The sequence below is a fragment of the Lepus europaeus genome, chromosome 4 (genome assembly GCF_033115175.1).
Source record: "Lepus europaeus isolate LE1 chromosome 4, mLepTim1.pri, whole genome shotgun sequence".
In the NCBI taxonomy this organism is placed as follows: domain Eukaryota; kingdom Metazoa; phylum Chordata; class Mammalia; order Lagomorpha; family Leporidae; genus Lepus; species Lepus europaeus.
In genome coordinates this window covers 14,676,365-14,696,071 of record NC_084830.1, presented here as the reverse complement: position 1 = coordinate 14,696,071, position 19,707 = coordinate 14,676,365, and the positions used below count along the sequence as shown (strand labels likewise).

Below are 19,707 nucleotides of genomic sequence, written 5' to 3'. Positions count from 1 at the left end.
GTAAGAATGGCACTGCAAAATATGTGGGCGACCAAGATGGCTGGCCCATATCTCTCCATGCCCAGCTGGTTCCGTCCTTGCATCCTACAGGGCCCTCTGATCTTCCCGCAGACAATGGATTACAGGGAAAGAGAAACTTCCTGGCCTGGTCGATACCAAGTTGAAGGAAACAGCTGGCGTTATTGGGGGCAAGAAAACACAACTCCAGTGAGAGTGATAACCTCTCGCCAGCCTGTGTTCTGCAGAGAGCAGCTGCTGGGGGACTGTGGAATTCATTCAGAGGCAGAGGGAGGGAGTGATGTCTGCAGATGCTGAAGGAACAACCATGTGTGACAGCAGAGAACAGGGGAAGGCTGACCTCCTCCTAGGGCTCTCAGGCTCTTGTGATTTCATCTTCTGTGTTGTCCCCAGAAAGTAGATGGTACCCTCTGCATCACAGTTTTTTATAGTAGCAAAGTGGGGTTCCCTGGATCTCCTTGCCAGGGAAATGGAGGTGCCATGACAATGACTTGTGTTGAGAATCCTGGGGAGAATGTGACTGTCCTTTGCAGATCCCCAAGTACACAGGGAGAACTGAGGCTCAGAGAGGTGAGGTTTGACCCAGGGCCACACAGGGGATTAAGGGGGAAAGCCAGCTCCTGAACCAACCAGGATTTCCTAACTCTGCCCTCCTCGGTGCCTGTCCCCTGCTGACCAAGGCACTGATGATCATTTGACCTGGGCTAGTTCTCTGTGTCCTCAGGGTTCATTCCTTGATGATTTCAGTGTTGCCAGGAGCCTGTTGCCATGTGCTTTGGGCAGTGCATTGTTTAATTTGACAGACTCTGACCATGTGTCTCATTTGTTTTGCTAGTTGTGAATTATGGCTGGGACTGAGCATGCTGGGTCCGGGTTGGCAAGGATACATGCTACAGAGTGCAGGAAATGCTATGTGAAGTTAACTTCAGGTATCACCATGGCAAGTCCATGGTACCTGTGATACCCGGGACTGGTCCACACTAGTCTAGATAAATCAGTATATTTTGAGTAAAGCTAATTACCTTTCATAGTGTAGGTGTGTCTTGTCCAATCAGTGTAAGGTATTAAGAGAAAACAGGAATCAGTCCCTCAGGGAAGAAGAAGTTTTGTGCTTCCAGAACCAGCTCTGTCTTCAGACCAGAGCTGCAACATCTCTGCTTCCCTGGATCTCCAGTCTGCTGCCTGTCCTGCAGAGCTCAGAGCATGCACGTGTACACACACACAGACACACACACAGACACACACGTCCTGTTGGTTCTCCCCGGAGAACTCTGATTAATAATTCATGCAGGCCTTAAAATGAAACAGATTAAGGTACACATCTAAGAACTGCCAATGCCTAGGATACTGGGCTTCAACTTCTCCATCAACAAAAAGGGAATAATAGAGACTAATACCTACTGAGTGGGTGGCAATAAAGACCAGACAGCACAATATGTATAAAACACTTTATGCAGTACCTGGAAAAGTGCTCAACAAATAATGTTGGTTATTATACAGTTGTAATTGGTGTACAGCAAACCACCATAAATTGTAGTGGCTTAAGACAACATCAATTTAGTTTCTCCGTAGGTTGGCTGAGCTCTGCTGGGTGGCTCTTCTGCTGCACATGGAAACATTTGGAGTCAGTGTGTGACTGCATGCAGTGGGAAGTCAGTGTTTTGTCTATGGAGGCCTCTGACTTTCCATGAGGTGTCCCATCATGGGGCAGTTAGCCCACCTTTCTTTGTGGAATGACAGCTGAGTCCCCAGCAGGTGAAAGTGAAAGTTTACAGGTGTCTCTAGGGAGGCCCTTGAACTGACACTCAGTGCCTTCTCTACTACACTGGTGGTTCCAAGTCTACTCTTGGGAGGCATCAGAAGTCTAACAGTGGGTCTTGTAACATGTGCTTTTCTTTTGGGCCCTTCCTAGGCCTGTTGAATTCAAAAGCTAGACTAGAGTCTGAGTATTATGGGTCTTCAAAAAGTTCATGAAAAATGCATTTTAGGAAAAAAATGCATAGATTTAAAAATTCTTTTGAATCAGAATATTATCTTTTAATTTAATTTTTATGAACTTAAAAATATTAATTTAAGGGGGAGGGAGGGAGGAAAGGGAGACTATTCTCACCCACTGGTTCACTCCTCAAGTGCCTGCAACAGCAGAGGAACTAAAGCCAGGAGCTGGGAACTCAATCCTGGTCTCTCATGTTGTGATAGGAACCCAACTACTGGAGCCACTCCTCTTGCCTCTCATGGTCTTTATTAATAGGAAGCTGGAGTCAGGAGCTGAATCAGGCACTCTGATGTAGTACGTGTAGTAGTATGTAGTGGATGAGTGTCTTAACTGGCAGGCCACACACATGAACTTTTTTAAAAAAAATTATTTAATGAATGCATTTTACATAAATACAACTTTAGGAATATAGTGCTTCTTTCCCTGATACCCCCACCACCACCCCTGGCTCCCATCCCACCTCCCATTCCCTCTCCCATCTCCTTCTTCATTATGGTTCATTTTTAGTATGACTTTATATACAGAGGATCAACTCCATGCTAATCATAGACTTCAACAATTTGCACCCACGCACATACACACAACATAGAGAGTACAGCTTGGGGAGAGAATTTGCAGTCAATTCTCCTATTACAATTCAATAGGGAAAGAGGTCCTACCTGGGGAGCAAATGCACGGTGACTACTGTTGTTCCTTTAACAATTAACACTCTTTTTTATGACATCAGTGATCACCTGAGGCTCTTGTCCTGAGCTGCCAGGGCTATGGAGGCCTTTTGTGACCATAGACGCCATCGGTATTTGGACACGGCTGTAAGCAAAGTGGGTGTTCTCTCCTCCCTTCAGAGAAGAGTGTCTCCTTCTTTGATGACCCTTTCTTTCCTCTGAGGTCTCACAGAGATCCTCCATGTAGGATATTGTTTGTCACAGAGTCTTGGCTTTCCTCGCATGGTACTCTCGTGGTCGCCAGTTCCTCGGGGGTGACTCTGGTGGATGCATGCTGTTGTGCCCCTGGCTGCTCATACTGCTCCCAGCAGTGCCTCCGTCTCTCCCCAGTTAATCTCTTTCTTTTCCCTTCCCAGAAAAGCCTGATGTATCCAACTCATGCACAGCCCTAGTCTCAGAGGATGCAAAACATGGGACTAAATTAATATTTGGATTTTCTGTCTCATTTAGTTTCCCACATCACTGGGAACACAGGGGCTCTTTGCCTCACCATGGGCCCCCTCCCTTTCCTAATGAGCTGATTTCCCCCAAGGGGCAGCTTCTGGGTGCTTCATAAGTTCCCACTAAGGAAAAACAACTGCCCTGTATTAAGCATCTACACAGTATGCGTACAGTGCTCATGTTAACCCTGCAGGGAAGATACTGTTATCCTGTAGCCATGAGATAATCAATCACCGACAAACGGGCACCCAGCCAGGCTTCAACCCTGGTCCGTGGACCTGGCAAGCATTTTCTCTTTCTGCTGTGCCTGAGGCCAGATAGGTAAGATGTGTTGTCAAGGCTGAGGGTCCTGAGTACTCCCTTTAACACATGTGAGCAAGCTGTCGCGGAGACATTTTATCCAATTTCAGATGTACGGCTTGTCCTTGGACTTACAAATACATACCAGGAAGGTGGGAGCTGCCAGGCACTGGCCATGTTGGGAGGCACACTGTAAGCTGTGCACCCCTCGGAGGCGTGGTGACCTGGATGCCTGCTGCCCACTGCCGCCCTCTGCACAGCCTCTCGCTTTGTAAACATGCTTTCTTCCCTGCGCTTTGGCACCCATCGTGATTTAAATTCCAGGTTGTCAGCCTTTGCAGAGAGGGGTTCAGAATCTCCCCAGTGTGCATGCAGGGCCTTCGCCTGTGCAAATCCCTCCCAGAACCTCAGCTCCTCCTCACAAACACCTTGAGAGCTGGCCACTCCGTGGGTGAGGAAGGCAGGATCATGGGCCCAGCTTCCAGTCACCACACCAGTGTCGTAACGGGTGCCTGCAGCCCTTCTGTTAGTTTGCTCATTGGCCCTGTGTGTGTGGAGTGTCATCCCAGGCCGTGAGCTGCTGGTCCCCTCTGCAGATACCATAGGACACCTGTGCCACATACACATTCACCTGGCTGGCCTCCCCATCAGCAGGGAGCTGTCTCTGCCTTGGCTCTCCCATGGATAACCTCATCCCCAGCTTGCAGCAGATCCTTCCTAAGGGTGTATTAGATAAATTAATAGATGGTGATTCCACTTGACCAGTCCCACCACTTCAGGAGTGCTGAACTCCTGTTTGGGCACCAATTTTGCTTGTTCTCTTATTACAAAATGGTGAGTACGTCTTCTAGGAAAAGCTTAAACCACTATGTTGTCATTCAGAGGCGACTAATTAAATGAATCAATGCATACATCTGTGTGTGTGTGTGTGTGTGTAATAGAATGGTAGGATGGTTTGTAGATAGCTCTTTTACTAAATACACAATAAATACCTCTCTCCTGCAACTTAGTTCCTTCTGCCACATCACTCTTTTATTGCTCGGCCCCCAACTTCACCATTGTTCAGGCATCTGTGGCAAAGCCCTTGGAATTTCTCTAAGTTTTGGGGGTAGACCTGTAAGATACACTCATTTTGGCACCATTGTAACCAGTACTTGAGTGGAATAACCTTCTGGTTAAATCCTTGCACATATATTTTCCTTTTTTATTAGGATATAGTCTCATAAAAGAGATTGGCCAGAGCCGGCACTGTGGCATAGTGGGTAGAGCCGCCACCTGCAGTGGCGGCATCCTGCAGTGCCGGCATCCCATATAGGTGCTGGTTTGAGACCTGGCTGCTCCACTTCTGATCCAGCTCTCTGCTGTGGCCTGGAGAAGCGGTAGAAGATGGCCTGGGTCCTTGGGCCCCTGCACCCATGTGGGAGACCTGGAGGAGGCTCCTGGCCCCTGGCTCCTGGCTTCGGATGGGCACAGCTCTGGCCTTTGTGGTCAGTTGGGGAGTGAACCAATGGATGGAAGGAAGACCTCTCTCTGTCTCTGCCTCTCCTTCTTTCTCTGTGAAACTCTGACTTTCAAATGAAAAACAAATAAATCTTTAAAAAGAAAAGAGAGGGGATGGCCAAATCAAAGGCTGTGTGGGCAATTGTGGTTGCCTAACCTCACTTTGGGAAGTTGGAACCAGGTCTCCACCCCCAGCAAGAGAGACTCCTGTCTCCTCCAGCCTCTGCAGCAGGTCCTGGGCTGTGCTTGCCTCTCCAGCCCCATCTCTTTGACACTTGGCACAGCACCAGACACAGAACTGTTCCCAGTGCACCTGTTCTTCTTCAGAGGGTCTCCCTCCCTCGTCTCCCTCCTTGCAGCCCTTGCTGTCTGTAACACACATCTTACATTGATCCAGTGACGACTTGTGTTGTTAGGAGCTGAGCCCAAGTGGGTCCATTCCTTGCTGTGTCCCAGTGGCCGGCGTGGCATCTTATGATGGTCACAAACAAGGGCTCACATCAGAAGGGCATGGATGTGCTGTGATTCCACGTGATGTGCTTGCCTGAGTCTTCGCTGTCAGTCATCTGAGAACTGGGTTAATCCCTCTCCTCCTGCCTCACATAGCTATGTTGAAGTTTAAATGAGATGTGTCACAGAAAAGGCAGAGCTCATACCTGGTACAGGCTCAGCCTTGTTAGAGGGCTGAGGGCTCAGTCTGTGTTGGGCACTGTTCCAAGTGCTGACCAAACTGTGGCTCATGGCACCATCCAGCCCATCTGCTGCTTTTGTGTAGCTGAGATTGGTTTTCATATTTTTATGTGGTTGAGAGAGAAATCAAAAGAGACTATTTTGTGATATGTGGAAGTCACATGAAGTGGAAATGGGAATTTCAGTGTTGATAGATAAGATTTAATTGGCATACAGCATCCCTATGTTTAGCCTTTGTGGCTGCTTTTACGTCAAAAAGGCAGAGATGAATGGCTGCAGCAGAGACCACATGGGCCCCAGGGCCAGGATACGCATTCCCTGACCCTTTATAGAGAAAGTTTGCTATTCCCTTGGTTAAAGGTGTGAAGTTGGGTCTGGCGATGTGGCGTAGTGGGTTAAGCCGCCACCTGCAGTGCTGGCATCCCATATGGGTGCTGGTTCGAGAACTGGCTGCTCCACTTCCTATCCAGCTCTCTGCTATGTCCTGGGAAAGCAGTAGAAGATGGCCCAATTGCTTGGGCCCCTGCACCCACATGGGAGACCAGGAAGAAGCTCCTGGCTCCTGGCTTCAGATCAGCACAGCTCTGGCCATTGTGGCCATCTGGGAAATGAACCAGCAGATGAAAGACCTCTCTCTCTCTCTCTCTCTCTCTTTCTCTCTGTCTCTCCTTCTCTCTCTGTAACTCTGACTTTCAAATAAATGAATCAATTTTTAAAAAAAGGTATAAAGTCATTTAATCCTAGGTGGTGCAGGAGGGAGGGAGCTACCAGGCAGTTAAGAAATTGCCTGGATCCCACACGGTGTGTAAGTGTGGGTTTGCTTCCCAGGGCCACAGGGCTGTCAGCTGTTTGGCTGTTTGGTCTTCACAGGTGAGGACGGCAGGTGCAGAGGGAAGTCCTTTGATAAGTGCAGAAGCAGGGCACAGAACTAGAGCCAGTGACCCACAGTGTTACTGGTCTGCTCTCAGAATGAGCTTTTCTCATTGTTCTATGTACGACTGTCTCCTGAGCTAGACGCTGGCCCAGGCCCAGGAGGCATTCAACACACTTAGACCAACACAGTGCTGGAGAGGAGAGAGCGACTCAGGAGCAGGTGCATTGTGCTTTCTGCTACAACAGGCGTAGTGCGTGTTTGTGGAGTGAGTACTGAGTGTGGGGAACAGTTCCTGGGAAGTAGGCATTCAGTCTCTGCAGACAGGGCAAGGACTCCGGGACAGGCAGCCAACCCCAGGCCTTCCTCACTTTTTCTCTGGTCTTGAGTGGACACTGTGGACATTTCATATCCAAGGGTGGGGTTGGCACTGAGTGTGTAACCTTTTGAGAAACCCGCAGACGGTTCCCCAAGTACCCACTGTGTTCCTGCTGGAGCCTCGGGCCACGGCGACAAGCGCTTCTTCAGGCAAAGCTCCAAGCTGCTACATCTTCAGCTCCACTTCTGTGCATTCTGTTTGTCAGCGCTTTGTTAGAATGTCATTCACCTGTCAGTCAACCTACCCACCTTGGAGCATTTCCATCGCCTTACAAAGAAAGCCTCTACCTGTAGCTGTGGCGCCGGCTCCCTTCCACCCCGGTGCTGGGCAGCGTGGAGGTACCTGCTGCAGACATTTCATACGGATGAACCGTGCAGCGTGTGTCCTGTGAGACTGGCCTTTCTCCCTCTTGCTGGGCTGATTTCAGGGGCCGCCCACATTCTGACAGGGTGAGGACTGCATCGCTTTCCGCTCGAGAGCCCTCCCACCGCATGGATTCGCCCCGGTTTGTTTGTTCATTCCGCAGCTGACAGCTGCTAAGTTGCTCACGTGTTTGGCTGCTGTGAATCTGCTGAGGCTCCGTGGACAGGTTCTAGCGGGGCTGTGTGTCTTCTCTGGTCTTGCGTGGGCACTGTGGACATTTATTATCCACGGGTGGGGTTGTCACTGAGTGTGTAGCCTTTTGAGGAACCCCCAGACGGTGCCCCAAGTACCCACTGTGTTCCTGCAGGAGTTGCCTGGTCTTGTTATTTATGCTCATCTTCAATTGCTCATTTAAAATTTAACATTTCACTGTTATGCCTACACTTAAACATAAAAAAAAAAAATACAAATTAAAAAAGAAAGTAAAAGGTGGAGAGGGAAAAAGCACAAATCTATATATTTTAATTATCTCATGTCAGGACCAGCTGCTTATCCTGCCCGCCTTTCCTTGGGCGCAGGGCTGGGCCTGGCAGGCAAGGCCAAGAGTAAAAGGCTCTTAATTGAGGTGATTAACTGCCTCTCTATGGGGAGCCTCGTTAACATCAGGGGGGAGGGAAGAAGGCTGTGGATGCCTGGAAGGGGTGCTGGGGGCTCTCAGTGCCCCTCCCCCATGGTGGGGGAGGGCCCTCTGTCTAGTGGAGCCTCACTGCCCCTTGGCATCAAGATCAATTTTTTTTCCTTAGTGTTTTCTCTGAATTGCTGTACGACCTATTTCTCATTTTCATGTTTAAAGAGGAGGAAACCAACTCGGTATTTTTAGTGTGTTTCTCAAGGCCACATCATCCACAAGAACGCAGCCTTTAGAGAGAACACTTGTCACCCTTCCTAAAGATGCTGGTGGCACAGGACAAATGAGAACAGGAAACAAATAAAAAGGAAGCAAGAGAATTTCTCTCTTCCCCCATAGAACCTGCAAAGAAAGGGGTGGGTGGGAGATGAATTCTCCCACAATTAGGACTAAGCAAGCATCACTATTTAATCCATGTGTTTTTTTAAAATCAATGTTGCAGTTTCTTTTTATAAAATTGAAAAAAATGTATCATTTTATTTGTAGACTAGAAAAAATAGATCTCTAGCTGGAAACAAGGATAGAAGCAAGAAAACAGCATTGGGGGGGGTGTGTGTGTGATTTTGTACCACAACCCCTGCCCACTCTTTCTTATTGTCCACCTGAGATATGCTTTCTAATGATAATTTACTGCTTGCGAGTTAAGGAGTTGTTTTGGTGGTTCTCTGTGATTGGAGATATCAGCTTCCTTAGGCTCTCCTCTGCTTAGAACAGACCCTCTTTCACCCCCTCCCTCTACATGAAGCTTAAAGATTTCAGGCAACACTGCATGATTCATGACATGTGGACCTTGGGCTTAGCTAGGCCTGGGGCCAGTCACAGATCTTGGTGACAAGAATGGGATAGAGAACCCTTCCCCTGATGGGTTGATATGAGACATCCCTCTTTTCCAACCGGCCTTTTAGCCTGGCACCTTCCTGGTACCTTGGGAAATAGCACTCAGCAGTAGAGCCTGGGTGACTTCTGATTGTTGGGCTGCACCTCTACCCATGGCAGAAGCTCAAATAGACATGCACACAGCATTTGGAACGTGCACGTGTATGTTTACGCACACACACAACACTGTGTGTTTGTGGCTCAAACCAGGCCCAGAAAGACAAATTTCACATGATATCATTCAATGTAGCATCTAAAGAAAGTGACCGGGGCCAGCACTGTGGTGTAGTGGGTAAAGCTGCCACCTATATGCTGGCATCCCATACGGGCGCCAGTTCAAGTCCCGGCTGTTCCACTTCCAATCCAGCTCTCTGCTATGGTCTGGGAAAGCAGTAGAAGATGGCACAAGTCCTTGGGTCCCTGCATTTCAAGGATCCACAGACTCATGTGGGAGACCCAGAGGAGGCTCCTGGCTCCTGGCTTCGGATTGGCGCAGCTCTGGCTATTGGGGCCATCTGGGGAGTGAACCAGTGGATGAAAGACCTTTCTCTCTCTCTCTCTCTCTCCCCCTCCCCTACTTTCCCCTCCAACCCTTCCCACCCCCCACCCCCCTGCTTCTCCTTCTCTTTCTGTATAACTCTAACTTTGAAATAAATAAATCTTCAAAAAAAAAAAAAAAGAAAGAAAGAAAGAAAGAAAGAAAAAAGGTGACCTCTTAGGAATAGAAAGTAGAATGCTGGTTACCAGGCCCTGGGCTGCATGGGGTGAGGGAGGAGTCTGTTCTTGATGGTCCAAGGATACACAATTTCAGTTAGATTCCAGGAATCAGTTTAGGAGATCTTTGTCCAACAGGGTGACTGGAGTTTATGATAAATTCTATTCTTAAAATGCTAAGCAGGTGGATCTAAAGTGTTCTCACCACAAAAATGATGACTGTGCAAAATGATGCATGTATTAATTAGCTTGATTTAGTCATTGCACCGTGTACGTATATTTCAAAACCTCGTGTTGTTCAAGGTAAATGCATGCAATTTTATCTATCAATCCAAAGGTGTGAAAGAAGCCTCCCTCCACACAGATGAGCTAAGACTGCCTCCTGATGCCACTCATCTGCTGCTGCCGGGAGCTGGCACTGTTCGCAGGCCAACTCCTGGGTGACCACACTCTTTTTATTCCTGCAGTCCTTGGCAGTGGTGGCTTCAGTCTGCAAGTGATGTGTCGGGAAGTTAACCCTTCTACAACATCACCATAGCCGAGGTACTTGGAGACCCAGCGTGAGTATTGTGTTCTGGAGCTGGAGGAAGGGTGAATGAGGGTGAGTGCCACTTTTGAAAAGTGTGTTTACCCTGTTGGAACACACATGGCCCACGCAGGCAGAAGTGCCTTTGCACACATGTAGAACATGAGCCTTGTGCCATCATCTGTTTCATCTCCCTTCTTTGGTCACCTTTGCAGTTCACCTTACTTCCCCCTAAAGTGCTCCTCTCCCCACCCCACACCCCATTTCCTTTCCTGGCTCCCTCCTGGTGTAGTGGTTCTCAAACTTCAGTTTACAAACTGGATCTTCTGGGAATCTTGCTAAAATGGGGATTCCTGAGTGCTGATTTGTGTCTCGGCTGCTCTACTTCCAATCCAGCTCCCTGCTAATGGCCTGGGAAAGGCAATGGAAGATGGCCCAAGAGCTTAAGCCCACGTGTGAACCGTGAGTGAAGCTCCAGGCTCCTGGCTTCAGCCTGGCCCAGTGGGGAGTGAACTGGTGGATGGAAGCTCTCTCTAAGTCTGACTTTAAAATATATATATATATATATATGTGTGTGTGTGTGTGTGTGTATTTTAAGTGGATTCCTGTCACCAGTCCAACCAGGTTTTTCTTGCTGGTACTGACTGGAGTATGGCCCAGCAAGTGACATTTTTACCAAACTTCTCAGATGAATCTGTTGGACTAATTATTAGGCAGTATAAACAGTGCCTGGACCTATCTGCATTTCAAGGATCCACAGACTCATTTTTGAGAACTAACACATGAAATGATTAGTTGAAGAATATGAAAACAAAGCTGCAAGATGGAAATACTTGCACATATTTATAGAATTTGCGTCAACTTCTCCAGCAAAGCTCAACTTGTGCAGTTATATAGGAATCATTTTTAATGTAGGATATGAGTGTGTTTGATGTATCTGATGTACATGAGGCTCAGGAAAGCCTTGGAAAAAGTCCTAACCCATGGGCCCTGCTTGAGAAACGGCCTTGGATGATTTCTTGTTCCTAGGATTTTAGATCTGGGAGGACCTTTCGAGATGCCCTTCTCTGGTGCCCAGACCCTGTCATCAGCGAACTGAGGCCCAGAGGGCACTGACTCAGCACCCAGTGCCTCACAGCAGCACGTTCCTGGAGAGGTCAGATGGGAGCCTGTGACTTCAGCTGGCCTGTGTGTCCAGGAGTGCCCCTGGGCTGGTCCCTTGCCCTAGTTTCTTCTTCATCTCTCTTTTACTTTGGCTTCCGTCTCCTTTGGTGTCTCTGTCCTTAGACTGGCCTGACCCTGGTTCCTGAGCCCTGGGGGATGCAGGGGGAAGAAGGGTGGTCCTCGGGTACCACCTTCGGGATTGAAACTGCTAACCGGCATTGCGTCTTTTTTTTTTTTTTTTTTTTGACAGGCAGAGTGGAAAGTAAGAGAGAGAGACAGAGAGAAGGGTCTTCCTTTTTGCCGTTGGTTCACCCTCCAATGGCCGCTGCGGCCGGCGCATCTCGCTGATCCGAAGCCAGGAGCCAGGCACTTCTCCTGGTCTCCCTTACGGGTGCAGGGCCCAAGCACTTGGGCCATCCTCCACTGCCTTCCCGGGCCATAGCAGAGAGCTGGCCTGGAAGAGGGGCAACTGGGACAGAATCCGGTGCCCCAACTGGGACTAGAACCCGGTGTGCCGGCGCCGCAAGGTGGAGGATTAGCCTGTTGAGCCACGGTGCCAGCCGGAATTGTGTCTTCACTTAGTATCCCTGCAGAGGAAGAGCTGCTGAGGCATGAAGAGCTGGCTGGTTTCGCAGCAGCTCAGTGAATTCCGACAGTGTGCTGGACATTGTGCATGTTGGAGTATAGCAGTGAATAAACCGATGACACGCTTGACCTCACTGAATGTTTTTATTCACTTATTTGACAGACATCTGCTGAGTACCTACTGTGCCCAGCACTGCAAACCAGGCAGATATGGAGTTTATATCCTGGTCTGGCAGACAGGCCATAAAAGACAACAGATTCATAAGTTATACAGCATTTCAGGTAGTGCCAAATACTACAAAGTAGAAGAGTACATAATAAGAGGGAGAATGGCTGGGTGTAGGGTATGCCATCATTCGATACATTCTTATATTAGTGGGATGAATGAATAATAAATTCCAGGTGGCAAAAAAGGAGTTGTACTTAAACCATTCCTTTATCCTGCCTCTCTGCTTCCCAGAGAGTCAGATGCCACTTTTTGGCCCACTGTGGCCAATCCTGGCCAACTGAAGCATCACTTCTGTGCTAGTGAGTGCCCCTCCAGAGGTCTCTTTCTCATCGGTCCTGCTGCCGACAGATAGCAAAGCTGCCCTGGTGCTGCCACTGAGTGCAGTCTCTGCTTGGCTCTGATCTGAGAGAGCAAGTTGTCTTTCTTTGCCACTTTAAACCATGGAAACTTGGGGATATTGTTAAGGTAGCATAATATCACTACTCCTGACTGATGCCGCTTACAAGGGACATGGTGGAACTGTCTCCCTGGATGGATTGGTAGGCGCTCCCTGGATCCCTGAGTGGGAAAGAATTCTAGGTCCCATCTGGGCTCTGCAAGACAGTGTGCTTGGATGGACAGGTGAGGCCATGGTGCTCACAGGTGGGACGTGGCAGCTCTAGTGCCACGTGCCTCCACCCCTGCTTGTGGCTGTTGGCTGTTGTGGCTGCTGGGTTCTTTGTCTTGTCTCTGCTGTCTTTCCCAGCTCCGACTCCCCTGCCTGGCTTTCAAGATCCTCAAAATTTTGACCCCTTTCTCTTCCAGCCTCCGAGGCTCCTTGCCAGCCCCTGAACATGCAGCCTCTCCCCCAACCCCGATCCCTGGGATGCCCCTTCACAACCTCACAGTCTGATGACCCTCCTTCAAATCGGGCTCTCAGAGGACTTTCTTCTGCAACCTGGGTGGCCCGGAGTCCACACAACGCAAGGCCCCCACTTGACACATCCTTGACATTTTTTTTTTCCCAAAGATTGATTTATTCATCAGAAAGGCAGAGTTAGAGAGAGAGAGAGAAAGAGAGGCAGAGACAAAGAACAGGAAATCTTCCATCTGATGGCTCTCTCCTGGCCACAACAGCCACGGCTGGGAGCCAGGAGCCTCTTCCAAATCTCCCACATCGATGCAGAGGCCCAAGCACTTGGACTATCCTCCGCTGCTTTCCCAGCAGCATTAGCAGGGAAGTGGGTCAGAAGTGGAACAGCCAGGACTCGAACCAGTGCTGATATGGGATGCTGGCTCTGCAGGCAGTGGCTTTAGCCACCTCACCACAGTGCCGGCGCCAGCGGACTAGTTTTATTATCTTATGCTTCATTCCTTTGTAGTTATCTGACATTCCTCGTGTTGAAGTCTTGACTCCCTAGCTAGGTTATACACTCAAGGAATGGCCTTGGTTTTGCAATTCCTCACCACGGTGTCTTGGTGATACCAGGCACTTAAGAAATACGTTTTTCAAGAATCAGCTGGATTGGCAGTGCGGGGCTAGGGAGTAGAAGGGGAACACCGAAGCGGTGTCATCTAGGGGCCGCCCTCCCTCTCTTTATTGTTCAGCCCATTCTGCCTCTCCTCCCCAGACCCTCCTTCTCCTTGCTGGCATCCTGCAAGTGAGTCGCTGCTTTCTGAAATGCTGTAGGTGTGGAGCCAGCCTGGCGCAGCCATCCCTGACCTGAAGTTCGGGATGAGGAACACGGAGGAGTCCTGGCTGCATGGGATCCGGCAGCCTGTCTGCGTTAGGGGCTTCCCAGAGAAGCTGATGTTTAGGCCGAGGCCGGGGGAAATGTGGGAATGAGCCTGACAGAGAGGCCAGAGGGAGTGCTCAGTGGAGGCCCCAGCTGCTGGAGGGCCTGGGGGCTGCACAGCTGGAGCCAGGAGTGAGTAGGAGCAGGCTGGAGGTGGGGGAGGGGAGGGGGCTTCCTCCTACACAGAAGAAGGAACTTGCCTGCATCCTTGGCCCTAAGGGATGCCCCGGGGAGGGGTTAAAGGATGAGAGGAGCTTTTCTTACTGCCTTTATGTCCTTACTTCAGCCTTCGACATGCCTCTTGTTTTCCTGTTCTCAGACTCACCTCTTTGTGTTTGTCTTATTTGAAAGTAAATCTTTGTTTATCTTTTTGAAAATCAACACATTTTATTTTCTGACTCCTGGGTTTGGTTGGGCCCAGCCCTGGCTGTTGCAGGCATTTGGAGAGTGAGTCAGTGGATGGAAGATTCTGATTCTCTCTCTCTCTGTCTGCCTTGACATAATATATAATAAAAATGATTAAGTGAGGCCGGCGCCGTGGCTCAACAGGCTAATCCTCCGCCTTGCTGCGCCGGCACACCGGGTTCTAGTCCTGGTCGGGGTGCCGGATTCTGTCCCAGTTGCCCCTCTTCCAGGCCAGCTCTCTGCTGTGGCCAGGAGTGCAGTGGAGAATGGCCCAAGTGCTTGGGCCCTGCACCCCATGGGAGACCAGGAGAGGCACCTGGCTCCTGGCTTCGGATCAGCGCGATGCGCTGGCCGCAGCGGCCATTGGAGGGTGAACCAACGGCAAAAAGGAAGACCTTTCTCTCTGTCTCTCTCTCTCACTATCCACTCTGCCTGTCAAAAAAATAAAAATAAATAAAAAAAAAAATCAAGTGACCTTCACACTGTACTGTACAGCGTTCCTGAATTCCAGAGTCATCTCTCAGCTAACCACGTCTCCAGCCTTCTTTCCCATGGATCTTTGCCCTGTGCCAGCAGCACGTGCACACACTCTGCACGGATGTGTTTTCGGTGGACCTTGGATTTTAACTGCAGTTTTCCATGCAAATGCTCCAATTTGTTACTCTGTTTTTCCTTCTTTCTTGGGGGATTTTCGGCTTCTACCCCCAAACTTTCTCATAGTCCCAGTTTTCCCCCATATCTCAGGACTGGCACTGTTCAGATCTGTCTGTGGGAAAGAGGCCTCTCTATGAACTGAAAACCTCTTTAAGAAGAGCCTCCTTAAGAAGATGTGAGGGGGCCAGCGTTGTGGCATAGCAGGTAAGGTGGCTGCCTGAGACCTGGCATCCCTTACAGGTGCTGGTTCAAGTCCTGGCTGTTCTACTTCCAATCCAGCTCCCTGCTAATGGCCTGGCAAAGCAGTGGAAGATGGCCCAAGTCCTTGGGCCCCTGCCACCCACATGGGAGACCTGGAAGAAGCTCCTGGCTCCTGGCTTTGGCCTGGCCCAGCCCTGGCAATTGTGGCCATCTGGGGAGTAAACCAGCAGATGGAAGATCTCTCTGTCTCTCTCTGTCTCTGTATCTCTCTCCCTCTTCCTCTTTGTCTCTGTAACTCTTTAGAATAAATAAATAAATAAATCTTAAGAAGAAGAAGAAGAAGGTGTGAGTAGGGGCCAGCATTGTGATATAGCAGGTTAAACAGTGGCCCACAATGCAGGATGAGACATATGACACCAGTTCGAGTTCCACTTCCCATCCAGTTCCCTGCTAATGTGCATGGGAAAGTAGCAGAACATGTCCCAACTCCTTGGGCTGTGCCACTCACATGGGAGACCCAGACACTGACTCAGCCTTGTGCCAGTGGATGGAAGATCTCTCTCTCTTTCTCTCTGGCTCTGTCTCTGTCTCTCTGTCTCCCTCTCTCTAACTCTGCCTTTGAAATAAAAGCCTTTAAAAAAAAATGTGTGTGTTCTTTTTTTTTTTTTTTTAAAGATTCATTTATTTCTTTGAAAGTCCGAGTTACATAGAGAGAGAGGTCTTCCATCCGCTGATTCACTCCCCAGTTGGCTGCAACAGCCGGAGCTGTGCTGATCTGAAGCCAGGAACCAGGAGCCAGGATCTGCTTCTGGGTCTTCCATGCGGGTGCAGGGGGCCAAGGACTTGAGCCACCTTCTACTGCTTTCCCAGGCCATAGCAGAGAGCTGGATCAGAAGTGGAGCACCCGGCTCCATATGGGATGCTGGCGCTGCAGGCGGCAGCTTTACCCACTACGCCGCAGCGCTGGCCCCGTGCGCATTCTTAAATAGACAACCTCCAAAGAGGAAAAGAACGCATCTGTGAAGTTGGATCCCTGGGAGTCACAGCGGTGCTCATCAGAACAGAGCTCCGTGGCATCTCTTTCTGACAAGTTACCCAGTGGTAGAAAAATAGGTTTTGGAGTTTCCTGTCAGGATTTGTAGGGAGCCCAGTGCAAGCCTCCATTGCTAGTGGCAGTGAAAATTAGTCTTTTGGAAGAATTTGTTAGGAGATATTAAGGTCTGGGTTGGCCTTGTGTCGCTGCTTGGGGAGTTCACTTAGAAGTCTTGCGCTCGGCTTCTTTCTACCTCTCTGACAGGAGGTCTCTGACTTAAATAAATCTTGCTTTTAAATACAGAAAGGAGGGAGAAGGGAGGGGAGGAGGAGAAGGAGAAGTGTTTTAGGCAAAGAGATGGCTGTGTATGAAGGGGTTTCTTGAAGCTGGCTGCATTTTGGGGCAAAATCGAAGGGTCTCCAGGGGTCCACGGTACTCCTGCTCTGTGGAGCTTTCCAGATGTCTGAGGAGTCCTGGTGGAAGAGAGGTGGCCCCTTCTGAGAGCCGTGCAGTCTGTGATGTGACAAGCATGTGGGTGTTGTGTCCTGCCTGGGACGATGGAAAATCCATGTATATAGAGAGAAACCTGTCGTTCTGAGAAAAACGAAGCATTTACCTACTTGGGGTAACAGGAGTACGGTTCTTTCTCCTTTTTGTAACCTGCTTATTCAGTTCAAAGTATTCCCATCCAAAGAAGGAAAGAAAAATCTCTCTGTGAATGCCCGCGGCCTTGTGTGCTCCCAGAGTGGCTTCACTGCAGGGCAGCGGGAGCAGGCGTGTCGTGTGTCGTGTGTCACGTGTCACGGGGCGTGTGTGCTCCCTGAGTGGCTTCACTGCAGGGCAGCGGGAGCAGGCGTGTCGTGTGTCGTGTGTCACGGGGCGTGTGTGCTCCCTGAGTGGCTTCACTGCAGGGCAGCGGGAGCAGGCGTGTCGTGTGTCACGTGTGTCATGGGGCGTGTGTGCTCCCAGAGTGGCTTCACTGCAGGGCAGCGGGAGCAGGCGTGTCGTGTGTCACGTGTGCCTCATATCCCTCATATCCCTCCTATACCATGTCTCCTGTACACCTCCTCATGATTGTGCTGGGGCAGGGGTGCAATAGGATTATCCCCATTTTACAGACCAGGAAGTTAAGTCCCCAGAGCTTGTGGCTATTGCTATGTTCCTTCTGGCTCTCCAAACGTGACCTCCTCAGAGTTGACAAGAGGGCACTTTGGGGCCATTCTTTGCACCTGCTTGTCCTTTTTTTTTTTTTTTAATATTTATTTATTTGAAAGAGTTACACAGAAAAGAGGCAGAGAGAGAGAGAGAGAGAGAGAGAGAGAGGTCTTCCATCCACTGGTTCACTCCCCCATTGGCCTCAATGGCCAGAGCTGTGCTGATCCGGAGCCAGGAGTTTCTTCTGGGTCTCCCACGTGGGTGCAGGGGCCCAAGGACTTCTACTGCTTTCCCAGGCCATAACAGAGAGCTGGATCAGAAGTGGAGCACCTAGGCTTGAACAGGAGTCCATATGGGATGCCAGCACTGCAGGCGGCAGCTTTACCCGCTACACCACAGCACCGGCCCCTACACCTGCTTTTTAAAGACGCGGCACTGAGGCTCCACTAAGTTGTTTGTGAAAGGGTCATAGCCGGTGAGAATCATGGGAGCACTCACACCTGGATTTCCCACTCTGTATCTGGTTGTGTTTTTTCTACTGTATTTTATTACAAAGGCCTCCTCCATTCAGGGCATGCCATGGTCTCTACAAGACCCGTCCCTTGCTTCCTTTTCTGGTCTTTCCGTTCTCGGTGCCTTCACACACACACACACCCATCAGCATCTACTCGGTGTGTCTGCTGCATGCTCTGTGTGGGTACGCAGTCCTTTCTTGTTCTGATTGGGTAGCTGTTTTGAAAGCAGATAGACACATGGGATTCTGTTATAGATCTCAATCTGGCTTTTCTTCTTAGTCAGCACTATCTTTTTTAGATCACTGTATTAGTCTATTTGGAAAAAAAAAAAAAAAAAACAGACCTGGGGCTTGTACCTTATAAAGAAAAGAGATTCAGTTAGCTTGCACTTCTGGAGGTTCAAGGGCAGGGCGATGTACCAGTCTGGTGAAGGCACCATGGCAGATGGCATCATGGAGTGAGTGCTTGCAACAGGGAGCGATCACATGACAACACAAGAAGCTGGAGAGCAGAGGGGGACCAGTCTTGTTCTTTTGATAATAACCCTCTTCCGAGAGCTAACACAGGGGCTCCCAGGAGCCACCTGAATTCCTCCACCCCCAGTTACCTCCCACTTGCTCCACATCTTAAAGGTCCCACCACTTGTCAACATTGCTGTATTGTGTCACGCTCAAATCATAATTAAGCCAGAATAATCTAGTGCTGACATTCTGGGTACCCCTGTTCCGATGGGGCCGCTTCTACCCCTCCCCTCCTGCAGGTCCTCTCCTGCCCACCTGTCTTGTCCCCTGCTGGCGGATCCTGGGTGACCTGGTCTGTGACGAGTGCCCGCGTGGACTGTGGGAGAGTTTCAGCTGTGTGGACACGCTGTGTGGATGAGTCACCGCACATGCATGCTTCATTTCACAAGTCCTACCAGAGTGATTTCCAGAATGACTGTGGCCGTTTATGCTCCCTCCAGCCACGCTCAGTGTTTCTGTTTCCCCACATCCTCGCCAGCACCTGGTAGTATCTGATGTATCAGAGGGGACGCGTTTCATAGCTCAGCTGTGGTGGGCCATGGATCAGCCTCAGCAGTGGGCTTTCTGCTGCAACCCTCGGTCTCCTGGTAGGGAAGAAGATTTTCCCCAGAAATCCCCAGTAGACTTCCCCCTTGTGTCTCACTAACCAGACTGGGCCAGGTGTCCTCCTGGCCAGCCGCTGGCCGAGATGACAGGATTGCCTTGGCTGCTGCAAGGGCAGGATCCGTTCTTGCCCCTAACGTTGCTGCCTGCCCTGCGCCTGAACAGGACTGGGGATGGTTTGATGGAGCAGCAGCTGATTGACGATCGGCAGTCCACATGGTCTTCTAGAGCAGGTTTCTAAATCTAGCCAACCTTCTGAGCCCATGCTGCCTCCTCTGTCCGAGGATCCTCCTCTCAGTCTGTTTGATTAGCCCTTTGCAAGAATTTCGGAAGCAGTGAGCCAGCACGGAAACGTGTCCGTTGCCCTGAGGATTACAGCTGCCTGACTCCTTTTGGAAACAGCCATCTTTCTTGCCATGCAGATTCAGACCCATTCCCATTGCCTCTTGGCCTTCCTGCAGGCTCCCAGAGACAGAGAGCAGTAGGAAATTTCAAAGGGCAGAGCACCAAAGCTCTGGCCTGATGCTGTGACTCCAAGGTAGAGCGTCAGCTGGGAACAGGCGGGGCCCAACACCTGTTAGGAACGGTATTTCTGCAGGTAACAGCTTCCTCTGTTGATCAGTCACATGGGTGCTATGGCAACCATTGTGTTTCTGCTCCTGCCTCCCCTCCTCCATTACTAACGCACAGGCTTCCCCTTCCCGGCAGCAGTCAATGCCAGGGTGAACAGCCGATGACCCTCGAGAGGGGCGTGTGTATAGAGCTTGTGTATGTGTACAC

At 49.9% G+C, this 19,707-nt stretch overlaps 1 long non-coding RNA gene across 23 annotated transcripts in view; it reads left to right on the top strand.

Annotated features, from left to right (window-relative positions):
- Positions 1-19,707, top strand: part of LOC133757518 (uncharacterized) — a 261,209-nt gene that overhangs the window by 236,793 nt on the left and 4,709 nt on the right. The gene's annotated exons all lie outside the window — the stretch shown is intronic.